We start from the raw sequence: 17980 nt of genomic DNA, 5'->3' as shown, positions 1-17980 counted from the left end.
CAAACTATTCCCCAAATGTTCTAGGTGGGCCTGAAAGCTCCAAATTTTCATAGCAGTAGGTTGACTGTCCTTCAGAAAGAACAGGTTCTGCTCGACCTAATCCATCACTTCGGAAATGTTATCGAGAGGAACACTACCTCCGCAACGGTGCTCGTCGAACCGCCAAGCTGGACCTAACGCCACGGTTAACATGGACGCCAGATATGGAACACTCGATGCTAAGCTCCCGAATCCTAAGTTCATACAAGATGCCCGATACCGCGACAGTCGTTTGGATTCATATCAAGCTAGCTCCCTGTGAACAATTAGGATTAGTACAATGCTGGACAGACAGTAATGGATCATTATGCGCTAACGAAATAATCACAGGAAACGACAAATAACGAGAGAAAAGGTAGAGAATTCTAAAACCTCTTCTGCCCACAGAACGCAAACACGCTCTGTATTACCAGTAGAAACCTACATTTATGGACATTTATGGACAAAGGGGTGTAAGGCGAAAGGTTAGGGCTCATGTACGATCTTGTGCCTTTTCCTGTTACTACCTTATCGAAATAAATACCTTTGAAACAGTTGAGCCTTTGGTAGTCACAATTTCAGTTAATTAAACGTACAATGAGTAAGACATCAGATATCAATAATAGGACAATAAAACAGGCAGGCCTTGATTAATAAGAACTTAACTAACACAAATTATGAAACAGCTTTTAATTTAACTAAAAGGGAACGGGCAGGTCTTAAATCAGTTAAGTACGATTACCAAGTAGAGACCCGGCAGGCCACCAGTACTAACAGCTACACTCACGTGATATTACCAGACAGAAAACAGGCAGGCCTCCAACGATAACAGATTCAGTTAAACAACGTTACCAAATAGACGACACGCCGCCTCCAGTGGTCAGAGCTTCAGTCAAGTGAAATTACCAAATAGAAAATAGGCAGGCCTTCTTTAGTAACATTCTCTTAAATGACATCACCAAATATAAAACATATAGGCCTTCAGTAATAGCAGCTTCAGTTAAGTAAAATTACCAAATAGAAAAAAGGCAGGCCTTCAGCGATAACAGCTTCAGTTAATTAAGGTTACCAAATAGAGAACAGATAGGCCTCAAATGGTGACAGCTTCAGTAAAGTAACCAAGAGTTTGAATTGCCTCCGCAAAAATGCCTCCCGAGAAGGTTTATAGGCAAGGAGCACAAGACCACACCAAACATGAAGGCCAAGACAAGTTACAATGAGAGGACCGGCCTTCGAAGGCTATTTTCGTTGGATACATAACTGAAAAAGACATTTTAACGCAGCAAGTTAATTACGTCAAAGCCACAATAACTAACCAAATGGTATGCCCGTGTCACTCCATGATACCGCCTCTACTTCGACGGCGAAAAGCCCGAAAGTAAACCAAGCTTCCAAACCCAATTACACAGCTTCAGCAATTGCAAATTTTGAGGCACAGGTACCTCCTAAGATAACAGAGTGATGACGTCTGCAGTACCCAAAAGTATCTCGGAATCCTTCACCCGCCCATATCACAACAGAAAGGTACTTAACTGATGTTCGAAGACATTTGGCAGCGAGGTAGGCTAAAAACCGAACAATGACGCCACTAAGATCTTTGCTCGATGTTGTTGATGGGGAACAGGGCGCGTTGTGGCGTGGCGAGATGGGGACGGGAAACGGAGCGAGGAGAACGGTGTGAGAGGTCCACTAGGCGAGTAAGGCGGGTAATTGCGTAAGCGTCTTGGCCACGGAGAAGTATATATACACTTTTGTAGATTATGAAGCAAAGTCTGCTCAGCGTCAGATCAGTTCAAATTTTACTACATTCTCAATAATTTTATATAGTCAGCACCACAGGTCATCTTTCATCGTGGCGTCCCATGCCAGGATACTTTCAAACTTTCATATCTTTATGAGACACAGGTGGGTTACCGGCGTCGGCTTTCAAATTCCTGGTGCCACTAGCTTGACCTGTCGTGTGATGTACGTCTCGTTTGACGCCACTAAGATCTTTGCTCGACGTTGTTGATATATATATATATATATATATATGAATTTGAGAGCAAGTGGCGATTGAGAGCTGTACACCCTGACAAGGCCAAAGCGGCAGTACATTACCCTGTTTGCCTCGTGCAGCGAAGTAACTTGCAGCTGGCGAGATGTGTGCAGCGGAGGCGAGGCGTAAGGCGGCACCTGTGAATCGATCGCGGCAGCGAAAGAAATGAAAAATCTCACCGTCTAGCGATCAGGCAGACGGATTGAAATTTACTCTCTACCAGAGCCCTGAAATCACGGTAAATTTCAGTGTGTGACACACCCGTTCGCTGGTCGTACCTAGGACCAATTTGACTCACTTATATGGCAGAGCGCACAAGGACGCTAAACGTCAAGACTGGTAATCCAAAACCGAATAAGTGTGCCCTCCGCAGATGAGTATGAGACGTTTGAAGTCATGCTGTCGGTACAGTAAGAACTTCATTACAGGGTCCCCAGTCTAAACTACTCGCAAGTGAAGTCAATCTCAGGACAGGTCCCAAGCACCAACCACGCATGCCACAGCTTTCACGAGAAGCTGCCTTCCAGAAGGTCCAAAATCCGAGTGCGTCGCACCTCTCTAGATAAAGAAAAATTGTTTTTCGAAAAGTGTATGAACGACATCTTGAGCCAGTCACAGGTCGCATCGCTTACCATGGCAACAACCGAACAGATACAATCTTAAAGACATTTATCTAAATCGCCTGTGCCTTGGGACATGTTAGTCCTTGCTATGAGGTATAATAAAGATTCTATCTCTAAACGTCCCTCAGACTCCGTAGTTTCTTATACAACTGAGGCGGCTGGTGGCCTATTTGCAGTATCAGCAAACACAAAAACCTGCCAATTTTTATTACGCGTGGATCTGCACAGAATTCCTGGCTTATCACTCCACTGGGTAGATGCATTCCTTCAGTCTGTAGCCCCCAGCCCAACCTTCGGCTGGCGCCAATGCAGGTATTGTGGATTTGTTCTGCTGGAAACCTTTCTCGGCTAGGGGGAGCTCTGTCCGCCCTGTATGGGTGTGGGCCTATCCGGCAAGATTTACTGAGGCATGGGCTGGCCACCAATTGTTTTCAACTTCCAACATGCCATTTCTACAAATTGGAACCATAAAAATACCTCACGCTTCTAGCTCCCTACCAGGCTCCATCAATGTCTCCTCAGGCCATTACCTTTCTAGAGTCTCACTCAAAATGCGTAAGGTTGTGATAAAATCTTTAATGATTCTCCGTATTCAAAAAATAGGCGAGAGTGTAACTTGTCCTGTCTCAAGTTAACATTACAGGCATGAATCTAAGCATGTTTAAAGAACGTTGTGAGGCTAGCTATTCTTAGTGCGGATCAATGTAAATTCAAAGTCCCATAGTCAGCATATGAGAGAAGGCGAGCAGATACATGAATACAGCACTGCCACTCACGCAAAGGCTTAGTACAGGCTGTTTGCTGTTGCTGTCCTTCGACCTGATGTGAAGTATTTATGTGTGTCTGCATCGTGCGCATGGCAGTGACGAGGGTTTTGGACTGTTTAGTGTTGGGTTCGTGTTGTTATGGATTAAAAGAAATGAGAGGATGAAACCCAGTACTGGCACCAAGGGCGCCGCCGACCTTAACGTCCTTGTCTGATGGATGTATCACTAGCAACAGTGTCATGTGCTCTCACTTCATGGGACACCGCAGAGAAAATCGGAACTGTGTCAAGCTCACTGGTGCAAAGACTGGTCATCATGAACTACACGCCACCACCTCTCTTTCCATTGTCGTCCAAATACTAGTAGTTACTAGCAGCGAAAATTTCATCCACCACCAGGATTCGAATCGGCTTATCTTCGATTGGAGTGCCACCACACTAGAGTGTATTAGCGACCTCAGTAATGAAGTCAGGTTGCAGTTGAATAGTCGAGGTTAAATCAGTTATCAGATTATCTACACCATTATCAGATTGTTTGAACAATAATTTGTACATTACCCCAAAAATTGCTTAGCCTAAGAGAGTTTTACACAATAAAGCACCGCTGAATTGGAAATTCATCCTGAAAGGTTTTTATTTATCTTATTACATACTTGCGGCACAAACCTATGGCAGTATACTCATAGATAACTTGTGTGTGACCAGTTTTCATGATGTTCGTAGAAGAGTGTTCAGATAGGTCGTCGCTTGTTTGTTCGTGTTATAAACATAAGCAGTCTTAACACTTTCTGTCAACTGAATATGAGCTACCTTTCTTCGACTGTAGAATCGCTTGCTGTTGAGATATGGTAGAAAACGCAGACGCTACAGTAATGGGTGATAAGTCCACCCTAAAGGCGATGTCACATGTCAGGCTTCGAATGAGGGAGCAACAATCTCCCGCCATATTGTCCTACTTGAGACACGATAATGGGAACGAGCACAGAGGAGATTGGAAACTGTAGTCGAGAACTCGCAGAATGTAGGGGGAAAATTTGTAGAGAGACCGTGGAGGAAGTCCATAATTTACGAGATAAACATAGTTAATTACTTCGAAACAAGGTCTTAGCTGACTGAATTACCATCTTGACACACGGCAAGTACTTTATCAAGAGATATCCACACGGTTTATGCCACCATGAAACGAAAGCGCAGTATATGAGCTTAAGTAGAAATCTCTGACGACCTTCTCGAATTTCAATTAGCAGACGGCGAATGAAACGGGAGTTTTCCAGGGGAAATCATGTGTGCAACTTTCTCACCCAAACCACAAACTACGAAAGAAACTGTTGCCAAGGTGTCGCAGATGCACCGTTGCCCAGTCAGTACTCCAAACAGGTACAGGAGATATTTACAACAATGAAAAATCCTGCAAAAGAAAAGATCAGGATCAATAAAGTTAAGGCAACTAAGAATGTAGTTACAGTTGATGTACCCACGAAAGAGGACGGAACAAGATGATAAGCAATCAGAAATTTTGTTGGACAGTGAAGTGGGAACTGCCAAAAAAGAGATATGGTAGAAAACGCAGACGCTACAGTAATGGGTGATAAGTCCACCCTAAAGGCGATGTCACATGTCAGGCTTCGAATGAGGGAGCAACAATCTCCCGCCATATTGTCCTACTTGAGACACGATAATGGGAACGAGCACAGAGGAGATTGGAAACTGTAGTCGAGAACTCGCAGAATGTAGGGGGAAAATTTGTAGAGAGACCGTGGAGGAAGTCCATAATTTACGAGATAAACATAGTTAATTACTTCGAAACAAGGTCTTAGCTGACTGAATTACCATCTTGACACACGGCAAGTACTTTATCAAGAGATATCCACACGGTTTATGCCACCATGAAACGAAAGCGCAGTATATGAGCTTAAGTAGAAATCTCTGACGACCTTCTCGAATTTCAATTAGCAGACGGCGAATGAAACGGGAGTTTTCCAGGGGAAATCATGTGTGCAACTTTCTCACCCAAACCACAAACTACGAAAGAAACTGTTGCCAAGGTGTCGCAGATGCACCGTTGCCCAGTCAGTACTCCAAACAGGTACAGGAGATATTTACAACAATGAAAAATCCTGCAAAAGAAAAGATCAGGATCAATAAAGTTAAGGCAACTAAGAATGTAGTTACAGTTGATGTACCCACGAAAGAGGACGGAACAAGATGATAAGCAATCAGAAATTTTGTTGGACAGTGAAGTGGGAACTGCCAAAAAAGAGAAAACCTCTTTTTATAATGTATGATGTACCAATCACATTTGACCAAAACGAAATCTGTCGAACAATTAGGCAGCAAAATTTTGAATGCGAACAGAGATTTGTTTTTTAACGAGCACTGCACATGTGAGGTAATGGTCGAATAGTGGGGCCCTGAATATATGTTAAATTCGGAGTTGGCATTGTTGAGCGGGGGCTCTCGGCAAATCGTGGTCCAGTCACGTGGCTGGGAATTCCATGGTGACACTGTGTTGATGGAGTCTCACCGGGGGTGCCAAAGATGGTGGACTTTGTGAAACCTTCAAGGCAGACATTTCACAGTTCATATAGAAATTTATAGTAGCCAGATGAATCATGATACCTCAAAGAGAAACATGTACATTACCGCTATTTGGGCGACTATTCTGATGGTGTAATCAGATTTCAAATATCTCTATTAGTTTAAAGTTTAGTAACTGAAGATAAATTATACAAGTACCACCCAGAAACGTATTTCCAAAATCTAAACGGTGCTTTAGATTTTGTCGATCGACATGTCTTTAGAAAGCTATTAGTGTAAACCTAAATTGGTATAAATTACAGGCATGTAACTTGAGTAGTACATGGGTTATTGGAGGTCAAAGTGGCCGATTACTATCGATCGCGACAGGCCATAAGTACTCCACAGGGACACGAAAAAACGGTAACAGCATGCTTATAAATATATTTATTCGTCTATGTCTTTGTTTACATCCGATATACACTCCTGGAAATGGAAAAAAGAACACATTGACACCGGTGTGTCAGACCCACCATACTTGCTCCGGACACTGCAAGAGGCCTGTAAAAGCAATGATCACACGCACGGCACAGCGGACACACCAGGAACCGCGGTGTTGGCCGTCGAATGGCGCTAGCTGCGCAGCATTTGTGCACCGCCGCCGTCAGTGTCAGCCAGTTTGCCGTGGCATACGGAGCTCCATCGCAGTCTTTAACACTGGTAGCATGCCGCGACAGCGTGGACGTGAACCGTATGTGCAGTTGACGGACTTTGGGCGAGGGCGTATAGTGGGCATGCGGGAGGCCGGGTGGACGTACCGCCGAATTGCTCAACACGTGGGGCGTGAGGTCTCCACATTACATCGATGTTGTCGCCAGTGGTCGGCGGAAGGTGCACGTGCCCGTCGACCTGGGACCGGACCGCAGCGACGCACGGATGCACGCCAAGACCATAGGATCCTACACAGTGCAGTAGGGGACCGCACCGCCACTTACCAGCAAATTAGGGACACTGTTGCTCCTGGGGTATCGACGAGGACCATTCGCAATCGTCTCCATGAAGCTGGGCTACAGTCCCGCACACCCTTAGGCCGTCTTCCGCTCACGCCCCAACATCGTGCAGCCCGCCTCCAGTGGTGTCGCGACAGGCGTGAATGGAGGGACGAATGGAGACGTGTCTTCTTCAGCGATGAGATTCGCTTCTGCCTTGGTGCCAATGATGGTCGTATGCGTGTTTGGCGCCGTGCAGGTGAGCGCCACAATCAGGACTGCATACGACCGAGGCACACAGGGCCAACACCCGGCATCATGGTGTGGGGAGCGATCTCCTACACTGGCCGTACACCTCTGGTGATCGTCGAGGGGACACTGAATAGTGCACGGTACATCGAAACCGTCATTGAACCCATCCTTCTACCATTCCTAGACCGGCAAGGGAACTTGCTGTTCCAACAGGACAATGCACGTCCGCATGTATCCCGTGCCACCCAACGTGCTCTAGAAGGTGTAAGTCAACTACCCTGGCCAGCAAGATCGCCGGATCTGTCCCCCATTGAGCATGTTTGGGACTGGATGAAGCGTCGTCTCACGCGGTCTGCATGTCCAGCACGAACGCGGTCCAACTGAGGCGCCAGGTGGAAATGGCATGGCAAGCCGTTCCACAGGACTACATCCAGCATCTCTACGATCGTCTCCATGGGAGAATAGCAGCCTGCATTGCTGCGAAAGGTGGATATACACTGTACTAGTGCCGACATTGTGCATGCTCTGTTGCCTGTGTCTATGTGCCTGTGGTTCTGTCAGTGTGATCATGTGATGTATCTGACCCCAGGAATGTGCCAATAAAGTTTCCCCTTCCTGGGACAATGAATTCACGGTGTTCTTATTTCAATTTCCAGGAGTGTATACTATTCGTGAAGAAATTGGTTAAATATTTACTGTTTTTCAGAAAGCACAGAGACATTAGGCTACTGGCCTACCGTTTGCTCTATTCATTTGATATATGTCTATTTAATTTGCTTATGTATTTAATAATGTGTGTTAGAGATTGTTTATGGTCCAGCCGTAGGAATACTTGTTTAATTTCAAGTATTAAATGTGAACCCAGTATTTAGAATATGTTTCATTATGTTTGTGAGTGTGCGTTGGCTTGAAGACAGGTCGGAAGCGCTCTAGCCAATAACAACAATCGTTGCAAACAGGACACGTGGAGAGACTGTATGGAAGTGGGGAGGAGCATCGTTTCCGGAGAGGACACGAGGCAGTGCTGAGGCAGGATGGGAAGTGAGGCACAAGGGGCGGTACGGCAAAAGACATGGAAAGTGCTGTACGTGACGGCGCGATGGATGCATGAAAGTGAGAGAGACTTGGAGTGTGGAACGGTTTGCACGTGGTCACGAGAGATAGGAATACTTCGGAGTGCGAACTTGTGAACTTGTGAGATATCCGAGGTTTTTACAGTGAAGACGTAGTGTGCGTTTAGAAGTGAATATCTCGCGAGCTATGTTTTTGTTCATAACTAATTACGTGCAGTAGGAATATTGATTCCCTGTTATTAAACTTATATTTTATTGAATTGCTGGACCATCGACACCAATAAGTGTTTTGCAGAAATATACCCCGCATTATCAAAAGGAATTCTTTTATCTTACAAATCATTTAAAGCTGTTAAGATAGTACCAACTGATTTTATTTAATTTTAGTCTTTCATTTATAAATTTCTACGTTACATTCGCAATTGCCGAGTGATAGGTACCTTCGACCATACATTCATGTGTATATTCATATTGTGTACTGTAGACTCAGCAGTATTTGGCTTGTAATGCGGCAACTGTGTATCCCAGACCCTAGACAACGAAACCAACCAAAACTTTTAACATTTCAACACTGAGTTGGAGGGTACGTAGTTAAGTGCCACCACACCACCATTTCATTTTGTTTTGAAAGCCCAACACTTATGCTTCTCGGCTCTAATCTGGAATTGGGATACAAGTTTCAATATAAAACACGTTTATTCTTGAGACAATGATAGGAAGGAAAATTACTTTCTGCTCGCTTTGATACTTCGCTCTGTAGTGTAAAGTAAACCTTAAGCATCATTTACATTTTTATCTACAATTCTTTCATAAGAAAGGAGAGAGTTTGGTGTTTCTTCACTCTTACTAACCTAATTTAATACACACTACGTTACGAAAGAATCTACGATTTTTCTGAAAAGTTAGAAAGTTTTACTACCACAGAATTGCTATTTAATTACTGTTTTTGCTTACTCGTCATTTGTGTCATTGTTTATAATTATGCGTATTATTACAAACACACAATGTGAAACCCAGATTCCCTTACTTAATTACAAGTCCCGACAGTAAGTCATTAGATTCTGAATGAAGCGCGTATGGGGGAACTGTATTCCTCAATATCATGTAACGCTCTCTCCATATCCATCGTTGCATACCCAGGGGCAAAACCAAAGGGAGTCCGGAGACCGCCATAATGTTGGCAGGGTGATGGCTTTGTTCAGTTCGTCAGCGCCATACCAACACCTCCTTTTCGTAACCAATCAAGGCCTTGCAGATTGCAGGCTTTGCGCCGAGGACTCTCCAAGACAGGTCAAACCGATGTGCATCACAGGCTCGACGCTAAGCTGTCCATGTGGTCTCGATGAGGTGAGGGCAATACGGTGAAGTAAGATGGAATGCGACACACCCTTTAGCGGCAGAGGTTGGATGCACCAATATATACGTCATGCACACCACCGACGATATCGCAGGAGATACAAACACTATCATGACGACTGGAAGAATTTCTAGTAAAATGCATGAACCCCAGACGGTCATCATGAACATGTTCCCAAGAGTCCACAAGACTGAGGTGCTGGAGAATTGCTGCCAGCGCCGTGCTTGAATATTGATCCGGCAGTTAATCTTTGGGTGCCAGGATGGAGTTGAAGTCACCTTGGATGATTAGTGCAGCCTGCAGACCCAGGAAGAGACGCGTGATTGCCTCAGAGAAGAAAGTGGAACGTGGCGATGACCCGAACCAGGTGGCGCATAGACGTTGATAATCCTTATGCCACTAAACATCAGAACCGAACCTCTGACAATGGGGATATAGACAACTGTATCAGAGAAGATACCTTCACGAGGATCTCCACCCCTCTATCAGTACGGGAAGCGTGGGGGACATGTGCCGTAAATCCTTGAGAATCACAAAAGTTGCAACTTGCTCCTACTGAAGAAGGGCAACGTGTATGTCGGTGTCATACAGCATTTCGTGGAGTAAAGCCAGTTTGTGGCACTGGCCATTGCGAATGCAATAAGTTTGAAAGCTGCCACCTGTCGGAGGACGGGTGATGCCCGACATGGGGAAAGCACAGGAAGCACACTGTTGTGAGCACCTGTGGAAGGTCACATCACTTTGACGGAGAGGGGACTGGTCCCACCCATGGGGTTCCATGTCTCTGTACACCTACAGAACGTCCATCTTCAGAATCGAGGTCGTTCGTCCAGGAGACAGAGGTCTCATTCTGCTGGTTCAGCGGAACACTATTCCAGTTTGCGCCCACAGGTAGTGTCAGGCACAGGAAGGAGGCAACTGCATGAGTCGCAGGTGGGGAAAGGTCGGTGTTCGTAGATGGATGGTCGCTGGAGGCCAGATGTCGCATCGTCTGGTGCCATGGTGCCATAAGACAGCGCCTCATCAGTGGAGGCAGTCATAGGAAAGGGTACGGCGTTGTCTTCCGCTTTATTGGCGACCGTTGCTACCTAACATGTTGTCCTGTGTTGGAAGGCGGATGTCTGTCTGACAGGAGAGCGGAGACCGGTACAGCTCCATGACCAACAACCATGTGGTCGGGACGGACGGCTTGGGACTTCTGACGGCCATTGATCGTTCGTATTTCCTATGGCGGCAGTGTAGGAGAGAGAAAAACTTTAATCGCTTCGTCGAGATGAGTCTACGACGGTACCGACTAATTCAGAGTGGGTGCAGAAGGCAGCCCCGGTGCGGACGCGTAATACAGAGGTAACGGAATGGGTGCCGCAGGGAGAGCGACGTCTTGAACTGGCGTCTGAACCAGTCTACTTTTGAAACATTCATAACGGACATAGCCTGAACAAGTGCCTGGCTGGTCATGAGCACAGCCCTGCAACTGGCAACAACCAAGTAGGATGACAAGGGTTTCTTCTAATCATTTTTGTCCGACGGATACCACTGAGGACACAGTAGGTTTAGAACACCTTCCTCGTTTCAGCAAAGCGACTGACGATGTTGCCGTAATGTTTAAAGGCTGCCGCCAAGACGACCGACTGTACCTCGAACGGGAGTTCGAAGACCCTCGACGTTCGAAGGTCAAAACCGCTATCGTACCTGAAGGATCGTTAGAGAAACGGAACCTGAGATCATTATCATGTCGTCACGCAACATCAGCGCATAGCTCTTTATTTGCCAGCTTTATGTACACAGTAGTAGTCAGGATTGAAAAATGAATTCCGAGAACATCTTGGGACGGGAAACAAATTTTCTCCCGTATAAACCATACCACTGCATACGCCACCGGTCGTTCGTGATCCAAAGTATAAGTTCAATTATGGCTTGGTGGTAAGAAAACGCCGTGATGGTCGTTAGAATCGGACCTTAAGACAAGCCACTACGCGAAAGTAAACAAACGCTCGCTCGCTCGCAAGCAGCACAGCATGTGCGCCCGCCTCACAATGCCGAAAGTAGAGTAACCCATAGACAAGGATGAACTCCCTTCCTTTTACCGATATGTATTAACAGGAAGGATAGCTGATACCCTAGCATCGACATGCGTGCCTCCCTGTCCCATGCTCACTGCTACCAACATGCATCAGCACTGCTCAGTCGCAGCTGGAGTACTGGTTATTCTTCCTCGTTTACTGTCTCTTTTAATACATATCGGAAAAACGGATGTCACACTAGACTAATCTGGGTCTGCTGTATCCAATGGCAACGTAAAATGCTGCTTTAAAAATAAAACGGTGTATACGTGAGAGAAGGATTTTCATAAAAACTATTGAGAAATTTAAGTAAACTAGAAAGAGACAGTGCACAAACAGAAGTGAGAACACATAAATTAAATGAACAGTATAAATATATTTTATTTAAGCTTGAGGCAGATATTTCTGCTAATCCTGAAGACAGGGCCGGAGAATTAGTAAAAAGTACTGACTTACTTTCCTTAGAAGAGTTAGAGGCAGTAATATAAAAGTAAAAGAATAAAATATCAGCAGCATCAGAGGGCACACATTGCTAACTGATAAGCAATGCGGAACTCTTACTCATACTTCACCTCCTTTATCTATGAAACACCTTTTGGCTGACGTAGGGGATCCCTGGTCCATAGTTCACTGCTTTCTTCTATATTTAAGAAAAGAGGAAAAACACGAATTACAGAGTTATAAGTATATTAAGTTCAACATATAAACTATACGATGGTGTTTTATACAGCCGTGAAAAGCTAATAGAAGAGTCAGTCTAGCGAGAACAACGAATGAATTTCGGTAAGCGAGAGCTTGTATGGACACTGTATTTACTATGAAACAGCTAAGAGAGCGTTTGTAGATTCAGAGAGACCTTCTACGAGGATGACAGTCGTTAAGTACTGAATATACTGGCTAAGGGGGGCTACCCCGAAGACTTAAAAATATGTGTAAAATGTTTATATAATGGCACCTGCTTCAGACGCACTTTATCTGTTTACAAGGAGAAAGTATTGTTATTAATATGGGAGTAAGACAAGGACATTTATAATCATCTACATTTTAACATTTATATGGACGATATCGTACACAGATGGAAGGAACAGGCGTCACCAGCATTTAAATGAGGAAGGGCCACTTTAAATGTGCTAGTATATCTTCATGACGTACTGATTATACAAAATATTGAAGATAAATTAGAAAAGCTATCTAATTATTACGTAATATTTGTAAAGTATATAACATAAAAAGTTTTATGTCAAAATTAGTATCCATGGTATTCCAGAGCAAACATGGAGTAAGAGCTTAGACTACTTTTGGTGACAGAATTTCAGATGACGTACAACATTTTACTTATCTAGGCTATGTTATCTCATAGAGACATAAATAAAGAATTAGGAAGGTACCGGACAATGTGAAGAACTATTCTGAAAACACTGAAAACATGTGTCAGGGGAACGTGGATATTAAGGCTGAACGATCATAGACATATAAAAGCCTAAGAAATAAAATTCCCTGGGACACTACTGGGACAAAATGCCTTGCTAAAATAAGAAACTAAGATATACGGAATCGACTAAAATATTTGCAATACGGGAAAGAAAGGACGAATGTAGAAACATATAACGAGGAAAGGTCCTAGGTCAACCGAAGCTTGCTATTCCACTTTCATTTCTCTTGCTCTCCTCAGACTAACATACCGGATAAAGTCCTCGCCCAAAAAGCTTCGCTTTAATCTTCCATTCAAATTTTTGATCCGGGTCTTTAACAGTAACTTTCCCCAACAGCAGCACCTCCTCAGAATTATCTACTCTACACCTCTCCTGTGTCAGCAACATACATCGCGTAATTAAGTAACGTAGAGTTGGTGGATCGCAGCCAACAAAAATGTTTAAAAGCATAAATAACTGTTCACACAAAATTTAACAACAATGTGTTTCCATTTACAATGACTTATCTGTAATATTGTGAATGACCTGAGTGTGACCCAATATTTATACATTTCTTTATTTAAATACTGTTCTAATATATTAGTTCTGTCCAGACTGTGGTCTAGTTGATGCAAATCATGCCTTTAAGGCTTAAGAACGATGAATTCTTGGTAGGGACAGCCTTCAGCCAATAGAAAATCAGACAGTAGCTGAACAGTAGGGGAGGGGATTGTAGATTTTTGAGTGAAGAGCTGAAGGAAGCCATCCTGGACAATTTTAAGTTTGTGCTTGAAGGAAGCATACTAACCTGTGGCAACGAGTGGTATCCAATCGTGTAGATGATTGATTCTGTACGGTGAAGCGTGACTACCAAACTTCAACTTCTGAACGGCTTTAATATTCAGAGAGGTCTGAATGTGTGCCAGTGTAGGAGTGTAACATTTTCCGCTGGTATTAGGGAACTGAGGACAGACAGAGAATGCTTTTTTTATTCTTTGTGTGTCATGTGCCAATTTTTGGATCGTCTTCTTAAACTGTGACGTATTTTGAGCTGGAGAATGTGACGTGTGTTTTTATTACGAAATGAGCTTTTATCATAATTTAGTTTGGGGTTAGTTGTCTCAACGTAACTTTACTACATTTGATAATGGTATTTTCTGTCTGTATTTTAACTGAATATCGTTGGACCACTTATCGTTTATTTGAGATGTCCTTTCTTGAATAAACAATATTCAACATAATTATTTGTTACATACTTCGATTACAGATGCCAGAAAGGAATCCTTGTTGTGTATTCTCTGCGCTGGTTGGTAGCGCACCGCCTCTTTTACACGTCCAATGTGGGGTTCGGGATCACAGCACCGAGTTCGACACCTGAAGATGGGCGTATAAGGGCCCGAAACCGGTTGTGTGTTAAATAAAAGAACCTTACAACTGTAGCGGTATTTTCCACCTCTGGTGTAATACTCAGCTGCTCATGTTCCTTCGACAGGATTGTTCGTCCTTGTTATTAAATTGTTTATTTAATTTCTATCTTTTATTTCGTCTATTTTATTAACTCACAATTCCAGCCAATGCATTGACAATTTGACTGGAAGATCACAGCCACAGGTTATAATTTGCTTTGAATTAGCTGTTGGGTATGAAAGCAGAAATGCACGGCTAGACATTATGACTAGATCGAGCTATTCTTTTTAAATAGATCCGCGGATAGTCCAGGTACCTACGGTACGCCACAAGTAAAGACGCTTCTGGTTTGTTCGCATGTGATGCTGTTTAGAAGAGTGACTACACTAACGGTAACAGGGTCCTTCACACACTGATGCATTTGTTACTCAGGTGACATTCAATGAGTAGTGCACGTCCGAGGTGACTCAGCCCTCCCGATCGACCCACTCTGCTGTCGCTGCTTCGCTGCTTCAATGCTTCTCTGCTGACACCACAATACTCGCACTCCTTTTATACTGTCGGATACACCACTCGTCACATCTAGTGGTCAGTTCCGCATTACACAGCGATGTCCGCCTGATCTTGATCAGCTAGTGTATAATACAAAAATTGATTGACTCGATTTAGGTGCTTAACTGCATGTCATATTAAGTGAGATGAAAGTAATTTTCAATGCAAGAATCAGTTGCAGGCTATTTTGATGTAAAGAAGGTAGATTTGAATTTAACGTCCTGTCGGTAAGGAGGTCATTAGAGACGGACCACAAACTTAAACATTGGAAGGAATTAGCCCTATGTGCATTAACGTAAATCGTGGAAAACGTTAACCTGGATAGGTGTACGGACTTCCTGCCGAATACGACTCGTGTCTTAACGCTGTGCAAAACGTTCTGCGCTACGGTCGCAGGTTAGAATCCTGCCTTGGGTATGGATGAGATTGATGTCCTTAGGTTAGTTAGGTTTAAGTAGTTCTAACTTCTAGGGGACTGATGACCTCAGCAGCTAAGTCCCATAGTGCTCAGAGCCATTTGAACCATTTTTTAACTTAAGGCCAATGCGGATTGGCTCCACTGAAGAAGGATACGGCTAACTTTGCGTCACATGTTTGTCAATTTCGAGATTGTACCGTTTTCTCCATGTCTTTCGTGCAACAGCAAATGGACAGTTGAGAATCCAGTGTGGTACTTGAGGAATTAATACACCGGTCTCGTATGTGGGAGACATTATGTATAAGGATTTGATATGTAAACGTCTATTGTGTTACATAAAACTGTTTGAGGTGAAATGTCCTCCAAAGCATGTTACTAAAGAAAGCCGGTAAGGTGTTAGGCTTCATGTAGAAATGATCTTCCTTCTTAAAAGGTAGTCTCTTTTTAACCTACCTGAAGACTTATCTTTTGCATGGTCGAAAACAAATAATGTTTCGTTACTTTATAAGACACACCATGGGACTATATTTTTCGTTTCATGAAAACAGTTTAGTTCAACTTATCTTCTCATCCACTTAGCAGTAAATCTCAATAAGACTGTATTACATAAAACTAAAGCTATCGCGTTTCAAAATAAACATCTAATACTGTATAAATAGTACTTAGCTACGAAATAACTAAAGAATTGTCACATCTCAAATACCTGTGCTGCGACACAAGTTTTGATAATGAACTTTCAATCAATATTTCGAAGTAACAGCACAGTACTTAACTAGGAGACGCGAGAATATAATACAAATCAATTTCTGAAATGTATGAGGATATCTTTACTGTTGTATGAAAGCGAGAATTAGATAAATGAGTAGACAGACACCAAAACACAAGCAGCAGGGACAGGACTCTTGAAGACAGGGAGAGGCTACTGCAGATGAACAGATTTCATTTGAGACGATAGCGTTCAGAACGAGCTCAATTTACATGATAATGAGGAAATAACTGAATACATAGACATGTGGAAACACGAATATCGTGAACTATAACCCGACAGAAAGAAGAGACATAGGACGTCTGAGGAAACGGTGTAAAGAAGGTTTGTGAAGGCGGACTACGCAAATGTCTGATCGCTGTTTGCAAAGCGACTTAGATGACGACTTTACTCAAAGGCCTCGTTCAGACAAACTGAAAGAGATGTGTGTCGTTGCATTGTGTATGTGGTTCACTCTCTAACGTCTTTACACTGACCAGTCCTGAGTGTGGACTTGCTGTTCCATTTTAATTTTGGGGGAAACTTTCTCTCGACGATGGACCTTGTACTTAGCGAGCCGAGCACTTGTTTTTAAGCACCCGCGCTTCGGTGGCCGTTTCATTTAGCCGACTCCAGCAGCCGCGGTGTATAGAGAAACTGGGTGGGCTATTAGGAGTGCACTGGAGGAGGCCGGCCTGCTGGCTGCTGGTACCCTGTACAGTTATGATGGCGCCCTAACACGGCGCTTCTGTGTGGGCCGGCTGAAAGCGCCCGTATATACGGAGCGCGCCCCACCTGGCGACAGCCTGGCACGCAGTTTCGGCTTGCGAGGGTGCGCCTCACAACAGACGTCGTAGTACGGACAGAGAGTTTTTGCCTCATCACACGGATTCAGTGGACTGTGTCGACTCCCCCATCGAACACCAGTGCTGTCGAACGACGGCATGCGGCCAAGGCAGAGTGGTTACGCTCGTTACTGAGTACGAATTCATTGACATTAGTTCACAAGCAAGGTAAAGGGTAAAGACTTCTTAGGCTCTAAGGCTGGTTTGAACAACGTATTGGTTTACTGGGAACTGTCCTATTGAAGGTAGTTTGCTACTTACTGATTGAAAAGGTCATACGTTCTACCGAGAACTGAAGCCCATATTTCTCGATTGTTAATCTTAACCATCGAGCCACACGGTTCAGGATTAAACATAAATTATTGATTGCTGAAATGCTGTATTCAGTTTGAAATATTTGGTACTGAATGAGTGGCTTCGACTAACTGTAGACCGTGATAGGCTTGTTAATCAGAATAATATGAGAGGTAATCATAGAGTTTTTACTACCACATCGAATTAATAAAGTAACGTAATAAATTTTCTGTTTATTTTCTGGTACCTTTCCAAGCCGTAGAAAAGTAACGCACGACTAGAGTAGTAAAAACAAAATGGCGCCACTCATTAATAGGGTCGAATGCCGTGCAGCAATACGTTTCTCAGCACTCGAAGGGAAACAAAACTGCAATCACTCATGTTATGTTGATAGAACTGTATACCAACAATGCACCATCATATGACACAGTGAGCCGGCCGAAGTGGCCGAGCGGTTCTAGGCGCTACTGTCTGGAGCCCCGCGACCGCTACGGTCGCAGATTCGAATCCTGCCTCGGGCATGGACGTGTGTGATGTCCTTAGGTTAGTTCTGTTTAAGTAGTTCTAAGTTCTAGGCGACTGATGACCTTAGCAGTTAGGTACCATAGTGC

The sequence above is a fragment of the Schistocerca gregaria genome, chromosome 1 (assembly GCF_023897955.1).
Source record: "Schistocerca gregaria isolate iqSchGreg1 chromosome 1, iqSchGreg1.2, whole genome shotgun sequence".
In the NCBI taxonomy this organism is placed as follows: domain Eukaryota; kingdom Metazoa; phylum Arthropoda; class Insecta; order Orthoptera; family Acrididae; genus Schistocerca; species Schistocerca gregaria.
The sequence above is the reverse complement of the archived record's forward strand: the minus strand, read 5'-3'. Positions refer to the sequence as shown.